The 9740-nt window shown below is 39.5% G+C and overlaps 1 protein-coding gene and 1 non-coding gene across 2 annotated transcripts in view; both read left to right on the forward strand.

Annotated features, from left to right (window-relative positions):
• abr (ABR activator of RhoGEF and GTPase) overlaps positions 1–9740 on the forward strand; it is an 88907-nt gene that overhangs the window by 19699 nt on the left and 59468 nt on the right.
• Positions 3190–3353, forward strand: LOC112488666 (U1 spliceosomal RNA). The gene has a single exon (XR_003053007.1). It is a non-coding gene; the product is annotated as a U1 spliceosomal RNA (small nuclear RNA).

Consider the following 9740-nt stretch of genomic DNA (forward strand, 5'->3'; position numbering starts at 1 on the left):
GTACTTAATTTTTACTAATTTACTTCATTCAAAAAAAAGTCATATCCATTTAAAGATAAAGCTAATTTAATTTTAAATTAATAAGTCATTCGAACTCTGATACTATCAGAATAAAAGATGTTTTATTTTGAAAATTGAATGCTTAGTGCCTTACTACTGGTCTGTACTAACGGGTGGTACTAGCTGACCAGTCCTTGGAAACAAAAAAGATTGTGGACCGCTGGTATAGCTGTAACTACTCCATAACAGACTAACACATGTTTCTGCAATTGATTATTATTTGAATGATGATAAAAACTTTGAATTTCTCAGGTTAAGAAACTCTGCTGCATGGACTTTACACAAAACGTCATGGCGGGCCGCATTTGGGCCCCCGGGCCTTGAGTTTGACACGTATGCTCTACACTATGGAACCACCTCAAATGTGAATGCCATTGGTAGAGAATGTGTTCCATTGGGTATATTTCACTTGATGTAATTGACATCTTTGCTCTGTGTTGTTTAAACCGAAACCCTCGATGCCTTATTAATATTTTTTTTCCCACAAAACGTAGTGACGTTTTTTGCTGTTGTCTTAACATTTCACCACAAGTGTACGTGGTGTCAAACCCCAAGTCAGGTCTCCTTCAGCAGTGCATTAACCTAAACAGATGTATCATACTGTCCCAGCTGTCCTGGAGGACTTCACCACAGTCCCAGTTCTGTCTTTAAGTAGTTAATGTCAGTTTGTTGTTAGCCGTCACATGGTCTGTGCTTCAGCACACGGGCATGCAGCTAGAGTGATTCTGGATCGCTTCCCAGTAGAGTTGCAATGGTGGAGTGAAATCTTACCAAGGATGTCTAATTCATCACACCTCACAAAATCGAATTTGAATAGAACAGAACAGCCTTTGTTGTCATTGTAACACTGAGGTACAACGAAATTGAAGGAGAAAGTCTCAAGTCTTGTCGAGTCAAAGGGCTCAAGTCCAAGTGAAGTCACGAGGTCCAAAGGAGGGTCCAAGTTTTTTTTCTTTTTGTAAAGTGGGGTTCAAAAGCCTTTTTTTTTTTTTTTTTTTTTTTTTTTTTTAAAAAAAACGATCCAACTCCTAATACCCATTTTTTTTTTTTTTTTTTCCAACTCCTAATACCCTAGTGTCATTGTCCTCCTTAAGGAATATGTAATGGATAAGGCACAATGTGAATTTGTTACAGGTTACAGGCTAGTCATGTTTCACCCCCTGGTTTCAAATCAGAGCAGTCTGTGGTGTAAGTGTCAAAGGCTTTTGAAATTTTTTTTTTTTTAAAGGCGTTTATGTTGCAAAATTATATTTTACTACAGCTTGTGATCATTGACTGCGTTGAATTATTTGACCCTTCTGATGGTACTGCACAATTGCAGATCCGCTATAGAATAAGCAACAGAATGTGTTTTTGTTGGTACGAGTAAAGCTGTGTGTTATGTAACCAAATCTGTGCTTTGTAAGTCTTAAATCATTGGATTTTCTCTGTATAAGCTGTTCCATTATAGTAATCAATAGATGAAGCTATTCCCCGCTTTCACTGTACTGTGGCTATAGAAACAGACACTTAAATATGTCCTCACTCACGGACTGAAAAGGAGAAACAGTCTGAGTCAGCCTGAAGCAAAGTACTGGTGTAATGCATTTATCTTCAGTGCTTTTGCTATACCATACTTTTGTGTTTACTCCCTTCTTTCCTTCCAGTTTATGGCAGCCGACAATCTTTTCATTTATTTGTTGCATCACTGCCATATTTATCGTGATAATTTCCATAATTTTGCTACAACAGCTACAGCAAGGCATAAACAAAAGTGTTTTTTTTTATTTGGTTATATTAGAGATCAGAGGTGTGGACTCGAGTCGCATGACTTGACAAAATGTAAAGAGACTTGGAACTCGACTTGGACTTTAATATCAGTGACTCGTGACTTCACTTGGACTCGAGCCCTTTGACTCGACAAGACTCGATACTTTCTCCAAAACCCAAAGTGATCTGTGTAAATATATTGTTATTTTGTTTGAAAAGGACTAGAAAGGGACTCGAAACAGAAACGGCAGGACTTGGGACTTGACTTGACACTTTTCAGTCTTGACTTGGACTCGACTCGGACTTTGCCTGTCTTGACTTGAGACTTGACTCGGACTTGAGTGCAAAGACTTGAGACTTACTTGTGACTTGCAAAGCAATGACTTTGTCCCACCTCTGTTAGAGATTCAACATCAGTGACTCGTGACTTCACTTGGACTCGAGAAAAAAAATTGCAAAATCTACAAATTTTCTAATTGATATCAATGGTGTGAGTGAACTTTCTTCTTCTACGTAAAAAACAAAAAATAATTAAACAACTCTGGAAGTGTAAGTCTAAGTAATGCATTCATCATGGCGATCTGGATAAGTGTGTGATTAACTGACTGTTAATTAAATAACTGTGCCGGATCAACGTCTCTGTGGGGGAAAACTAATCCAGTCGCTAACCCTCAAATGAAATAATGCATATTCAACATTAAGATTTATGATAGAAAGATCTGTACTCACAGCGGCCAGAAGCGTAAGCACTGCCAGTTTTAGTCATGTTGAGATGACTGGAGCCTTTGACTGTGCATTTTCTTATCGGAAAAAATACGTCAAATTAGTTGCAGGCAAAAAAATATAGGAGGTCCTCGACGTCTGTCTTGGTTCGGTTTTTAAGTGCGCCTTAGCTCAAATGTTTGGCCCTAAGTCATAACTTACTCCACTCCGCGTATCGACCTGGTATTGCAGTACCTCCAGGAACGGTGCACCCCCTAAAATTGTGAAATATAAGTATCCAACTGAGTTGTTTCAGCAATAGTGACGTTGTTAACCTATAACAGGTCAGAAAAAATTTCACTATCCGCTCGTTCTAATGAATATAAGTGTTTTGTCTGTGTAGTTGATGTAGAACACGAGACTGTACTCTGCTTATTAAAAGTGTGGCTCTTTTAATCCTCCATAATAATAATCCTCCTTTTTTCCATTTTAAACATACTACGTTCTCTGTATATATATGTGTGTGTGTGTGTGTTTATTTTATGTTTTGTTATAAATTATAACATTGGTGTGGTAGTGCTTGAATGTGCTTTGTTTGAATGCGTTTCCAGGTGGTAGCACCATCAGTAAGAAGGGTTTCCGAGTGTATGGGTTGGCAGTGTAACCCGTGTACAACTCATACTTACCTGGCAGGGGAGATACCATGATCAAGAAGGTGGTTCACCCAGGGCGAGGCTTAGCCATTGCACTCCGGCTGTGCTGACCCCTGCGAATTCCCCAAATGTGGGAATCTCGACTGCATAATTTCTGGTAGTGGGGGACTGCGTCCGCGCTCTCCCCTGATATACTTGTGGAACATAAATAATACAGAAACTTAACAGTAGTGATGTTCGATACCACCAATTTCCTTTCCGATCCGATACCGAGTAAAATTCGGGCTGGTATCGCATATACCGTTATCGATATTTTATCATTTGTCTTTTAAATAAAACATGTGTATTTCAAATCATAGCTTCTTTAAGAATCCGAGGCTGAGGTTTTTATTTATTTATTTATTTTAAACTCTGGAGTGTACTGAGGTAGCTGCCTCATTTACTATACAGTCAACACAACAATAGAAAACCTTGAGAACACAATCATATAAAATATGTCAAAACAATGTTTCAAACTCTGAAAACATGTTATTTGTAAAACAAAAATAAATAAAAAAATAAAATAAATAATCTGAGGAGCCATTTGGGACCCGAAAGAGTCGGATTTTTTCAGTGAACCGAGCCAAAAGAACCGGTTCTCCAAAAAAGAGCCGAAATTCCCATCAATAGTGACTGAGTGAGAGCACGGAGTAGAGCCCCTGTGCTTACGCATGACGCACACACCCAGGCGGAAGAAGAAGTAGTCCCACCAACCGAGCGTCACTTAGACAACATCTCAATAATTTGGATACTTTTCACCATGTTTCTGTTTAGGATACACCTCATCTCAGAATGCGTAAGTATCAAAAGTATCGATATTTTGATTTCAGAATCGATTTCAGAGCATAAAGATCCAGAATCGGAAGTATCGATATTTCAGGATCGATCCGCACATCACTACTCTATACCTAAAAAGGTGTACAAGGATATAATTTAACAATGCACAAGAGAGTGAAGGTTGTTCGGGTTACATTCTCATTAATTGTTCATTATTAGTTTGTGTATTCATTTGTAATTCATTTTGATATAAAAAGGTTTTGTCCAATAGCTCACTATCTCTTCTCAGCTTTTGTCCAAAACATTTCAACTTTGCTTTTTTGCAGTCTTGATCTGCAAACTGCTCCACCTGAACTTCCCCGCTCTTATTTCTAATCCTGTTCATCCTGGTCACTCCCATTGAAAGCGTCTTCATCTGCTCTACCAACAACTCGGCCATTCTGCCTTTTCTTTGCCCGTGTTGAACCGTGACGCTCGAACTCAACCTCCGTTAACACCGCTACACCTTCCAGGTTACGACATCATCGACAAACACTATACGTCTCAACGCCCCTTTCTTGCTCTTGAACAATAGGTAACATAAATCGTTCTATTTGTTGGTTTTATGGGTTTTTAGTGTGATTTCTTTTCCGAACCATTTTGTTAAAAAAAAAAAAAGTTAATGTGACGGATGGAACGATGATGTCTGTGTTCTTCGGAATTTGTAAATGATATCTGTGATCGGTTCAGTCAAATGCAGCTTTTATTTAACAGGGGATTGAATTGAAAAATATTTTTTTGAGAGATTTAGTTTTTACATGTGTTTACGTGTGTTAAAAACATAAAGACTATAGTTGTCAATTATTAATGTAATTCATTTTAAATAACATCTTGCGCACCCTAAAATAGTAGGTTGAGTGCACACACAAATACACACACCACAGTGGAGCTCCAATAACAATGGATATGAAACCAATTATGGTCAATTAGTCCATTCCATAGTGTTGCCTCGGAAGCACCGGAGAGTCATGGGTTCGATTCCCAGAGGATACCACATGGTTGGCGCCTGCCCGGGCAGGCTGTTACTGCAGATCTGTTGTTAACACGCAAGAGGTTTTTTTTTAAATATATGGGATCAATAAAGTTCAAATTCTTATTATTGTCTTATTTAGATTGGGTTTAGGGTTAGAGTTAGAGTAGGAATGGACGGATGAATTTGAAATTCTCGAATTGGAAATGACCTGTCCAGATTTTGTCTACATCCTTTGCTACAGCAGCTGTTGTCAGTAGAAAATGTTTCGTTGTGCTCGACGTTAAAGGGTGTGTCACGTGTCAGTGTGCGCGTTTGTGTTGTGGAGACCTTCGTCATGTCCTGAGGGGCTAGGGCGGGATGTGTGTGTGTGTGTGTTATTATAGACTGCTCTAGGGCTGTGGTAACCTCCAGCCTCTTTTTTTTCCATGCCTGCTTTTCCTCAGCCAATCGTGGCAAAGATAACCTACCATCCTGGCCAATGCTGGGACGGCAGTGTTTACATGCAGGAGCCATGATTAGGGATTCAGGTTGGTTGAGCAAAAGAAAGGGGAGGGGGGGGAGGGGGGGTGATAGTGGAAGATAACAATGGGAGGCAAGGCCGTGGAGATGAGCTGATCAGATGCACTTAGCACAATAAACATTGACACAGAGAGACAGAGGTCACCGTATCGCTTCAACCGTAAGTCACCTCAGAACTGGCTAGCAAGAATTTGTTGAAAATCATTTGTATAAATCTGGGAGGTTTAAAACCTACAGAATTTATTAACCTCCTATTTGTTTTTGGTTTTTTTTAACATTTAAGTGTTTACATTGTGATAACCATTATGTTGGCATCATATGGGATTTTCATCTTATTATTTTGGGAAAAAATTAAAAAAAAAAATCAGCCTGAAAGATTGCGAATAATAAGTACATTTTCTGTAATATGGGCTTTGCTTTATTTGTGGTTGTAAAAATGATTGAGCCATGTTGTTTGTTTCACAATGTACTATATATAAATATATTTGTCATAATTACTGGATCCTATTTCCAAGGATGTTCTTTGAAATCACTGTCAATTTTTATGAACCACTTACTGTGGCCATTTTTATTAATGGACCCACGTCGAACCAATGAAATTCCGTCCACATGGTTGTCCACCACCATTACCCTCCCCCTTATATTTGACAGCCTGCGGGCTCCTCTGTTCCCCTCCGTTTTTAATATCTTCATTAGATGTCAGACGCCTATGGAAATGTGTGCATAAATATGCAATTCCACCTTAATACGGTTGATGATATGTAAGCTTCTGGTTATCTGTTTGTCTTAACAAATGTAAGAGATTGAATAGATTGACTTTAGACTCGACTTGACAAAACGTAAAGAGACTTGGAACTCGACATGGACTTTAACATCAGTGACTCGTGACTTCACTTGGACTTGAGCCCTTTGACTCGACATGACTTGATACTTTCTCCTAAAACCCAAAGTGATCTGTGTAAATATATTATTATTTTGTTTAAAATGACTCGAAAACAGAAACGTAAGGACTTGGGACTTGACTTGACACTTTTTAGTCTTGACTCGGACTCGACTCGGACTTTGCCTGTCTTGACTTGAGACTTGACTCGGACTTGGGTGCAAAGACTTGAGACTTACTTGTGACTTGCAAACCTATAGTGGTATAGGTATGAGTGAACAGTTAAACATGATGTTATTGGTCTATAAAGTCTAACAAAAGTTCCTCTATTTAACAGATTTTTTTTTCTCTTTTCCTCGTGCGTGCCTCCTTAAATACAGTACATGTACATAGTCGACACATGCATTGTGAACATTGTGAATTGTGTGAAATGATAATGTTGGATTGACTGAACTTGATTTTATACTTTGACACGACTAAACTATATTGTTTTAACAATCTTTCCCTGCTATTAGAATTTTAGTCGTGTTCTACTTTTGTCAAAGTATATATACAAGTCATATGAGAACAGAGCAGGGCAAACACACAGAAGTGAATATTCTGTCTTCAATTAGCCACTCAATTACCTTGATCCTCCAGAGTCTAAGCCAAGGGTGTGAAACACATTTTCACTGGGGAGCCACATCAGCAATACAATTCCCCTTTAAGGGCCAATTGTAACTCCAAGACTTTAAAGATGAAACTACTCAATAATGTATTAATAAACGTTTCTGCAATTATAATGTTTTCAAGTAACACAAATATTGTGCTCTGTGTAGTAAAATAACTTAATAAATGTATCAGGTTAAGAAACTCGTGGCGCTTTGGCCCAGAGGCAATGTCTGTGTCACTGGTGTAGAAGGTGTAGTTCACCTCCTGGGCAAGTTCGAATCCCGGTTAGGGCTGTTGGTACCTTCCAGTGGACTCTCCACCCGCAGGAAGGTTTAGGTACGGTGCAATGTGATTTGGGTGGCGACTGCTGCCCCCGCGACCCGGTAACGGATAAGCGGATGACAATGGATGGATGGATGGATGGATGAATGGATGGATGGAGGTTAAGAAACTCAGCAGCATGGACTTTATTCTAATGCTGTTCAATCATCATGACGCGCCTTGAGTTTGACATGTGGTCTAAGCTATATACTGTATATGCAAACTCGGGATGCACCCAATTTTCGGCCACCGAAACAACGCAGCCCAAAACCGAAAGTTATGATGACGCACTCAAAAACCACAGCCAGCCCTGGGCTTGTAGGATATCTGAAATGTTCTTTTTGACTAGGCAAAACTGCGTTAGAGACATCTGCAATACATATCCAGCAATGTATCTGAGAAAAAGACCCGTGGTGATTTGCAAAAATTTGAAGAGGGGGTGAAACTGAGATCTGTTCGGTTTTCGGCCATGGTCTCATTTTTGGTTTGAGCCAAGAATTTTAATTTGGGTGCATCAATAATGTAAACTACCGTGGTCTCATTTTTGGTTTGAGCCAAGAACTACCAGAGAATATCTCCACCCAGATCTCATGACATACGTATACCAGAGTTCCTATCTGAATTTGTCTTCATATTGTATGAAACGCATTGCTCATAACCTTCGTCGTATAGCATTAATTGAGCTGCGGAGTGCAGTAAATGGAGAACATAATATCGCAAGCCTCAGGGCCGCTGTTGTCCTGTGGCTTGCAATATTAAAGCATCACTCTGCGGAGAGCTTTTGTTTTCCCTGCACTTTGTACACACACTTAGCACTTGCCCACGTACAAGTGTTTCGGCGTATACTGCGTCACACTCAAACGGCCATTGCCCACGCAGTGGAGGATGTTGTTGTCGTCGTGAGCTTAGGTCGCCAATTGATTCATCTGCAGTTTACGTGAAGGAATGCATTCGTCGTTGTCTGCTGATAAAAACCAGAAGAATTACGTCGGTTCACGGAGTTCACTTGAGTCTCTGTATTAACGCATCATGCTTTTTTTGCACTTGACAATGTCCTCAAACAGACGGGGCTGTACCGAATCCTGCACATGTCAGTGGGTTTTTTTTCCCTATTCTGTTAAAAGCAACGTGTTATATCAAACCAGTCCTCAGAGATGTAAGCCAGCTAATTACAAGGTTTAGTGGCTTTGCTGCCATGGTAACATTTGTTGTTATTGTCGGTGGTGGCAGAATTGGTGGGGGGTGGTAGTGGGGGGGGGGTCTGGAAGTTATATACATGGCTGCACAGCATAGGGGGGGTCTTTATCGCACGCTGCCTACAGGCATATGTCACATGAAGATAGGCAGCTGTATTTGGAGTGACTTATATTAGAGCAGTACTTCTCAAACAGTGGGGCACGGCAAATGGGTAGTGGAGTTTTGCATTTTGGGGCTTTAAATGTGCAGTATATTTGGCTACTCTTTCAGAATAACAAATGACTCTCTGGTCGTTTTAACCTTAAATCTTTGCTTCTTTTTTTTTTTTTTTTTTTTGTCTGTTCTTTCTCTTTCCCCCCTCTTCTCTAAATTCTCTGGTAACTAACGTGTCGGAGTCCTCCAGCTCGCTGACCTTTTAAAGCATGCTCATCCTGTGTCCTCGGCACAATGGTTGGCATTTTATCAGGCCCCGACCCATTATCATTTGAACAGCAGGAGAAAGTGGTTACAAAGAACCCGCTTTTACTGTATGACTCACCGGCTTCAGACGAGAGACTCGCGTTTGAAATAGCCTGAGTCACTCGTCTTCTGGTTGCTATTTATTACTCTAAGTGTAATTGTTAGAAAGGATGTTTGGATTTTACAGAAAGACACGCGAATCAGTGGGAAAATATATTAGAACCATTGAAAAAGTGTTTGTTTCTGTATGGCGGTTGACTAAAATTAAACCTCACATAATTTTGGAAAAAAAAAAAAAAAAAATTTGAAAAAAAGTATTTTTCCTGTTCCGCCATGTATTTCTGAGTAATTTAAGCTCTCCTTTAAAATTTAAATACATTTTAAAGTATTTTTTTGTTTTATAAATTCGACCCTATAATACTTGGTGGTGTTTTGTGTCATTGGTGTTTAACATCGGAATTGAAAAACAATTGGAATTGCCTGTTGCGATGTAGATTTAAATCATCACCCCGTTAGACTAGAATGCAAAATGAAACAATAGAAAGCAGAGGTGTGGATTCGAGTCTCATGACTTGGACTCGAGTCGGACTCGAGTCATCAATTTGATGACTTTAGACTCGACTTGGCAAAATGTAAAGAGACTTGCAACTCGACTTGGACTTTAACATCAGTGACTCGTGACTTCACTTGGACTCGAGCCCTTTGACTCGACAAAATAAGA

Source organism: Cynoglossus semilaevis, chromosome 19, assembly GCF_000523025.1.
Source record: "Cynoglossus semilaevis isolate Cse_v1.0 chromosome 19, Cse_v1.0, whole genome shotgun sequence".
Taxonomy (NCBI): Eukaryota; Metazoa; Chordata; class Actinopteri; order Pleuronectiformes; family Cynoglossidae; genus Cynoglossus; species Cynoglossus semilaevis.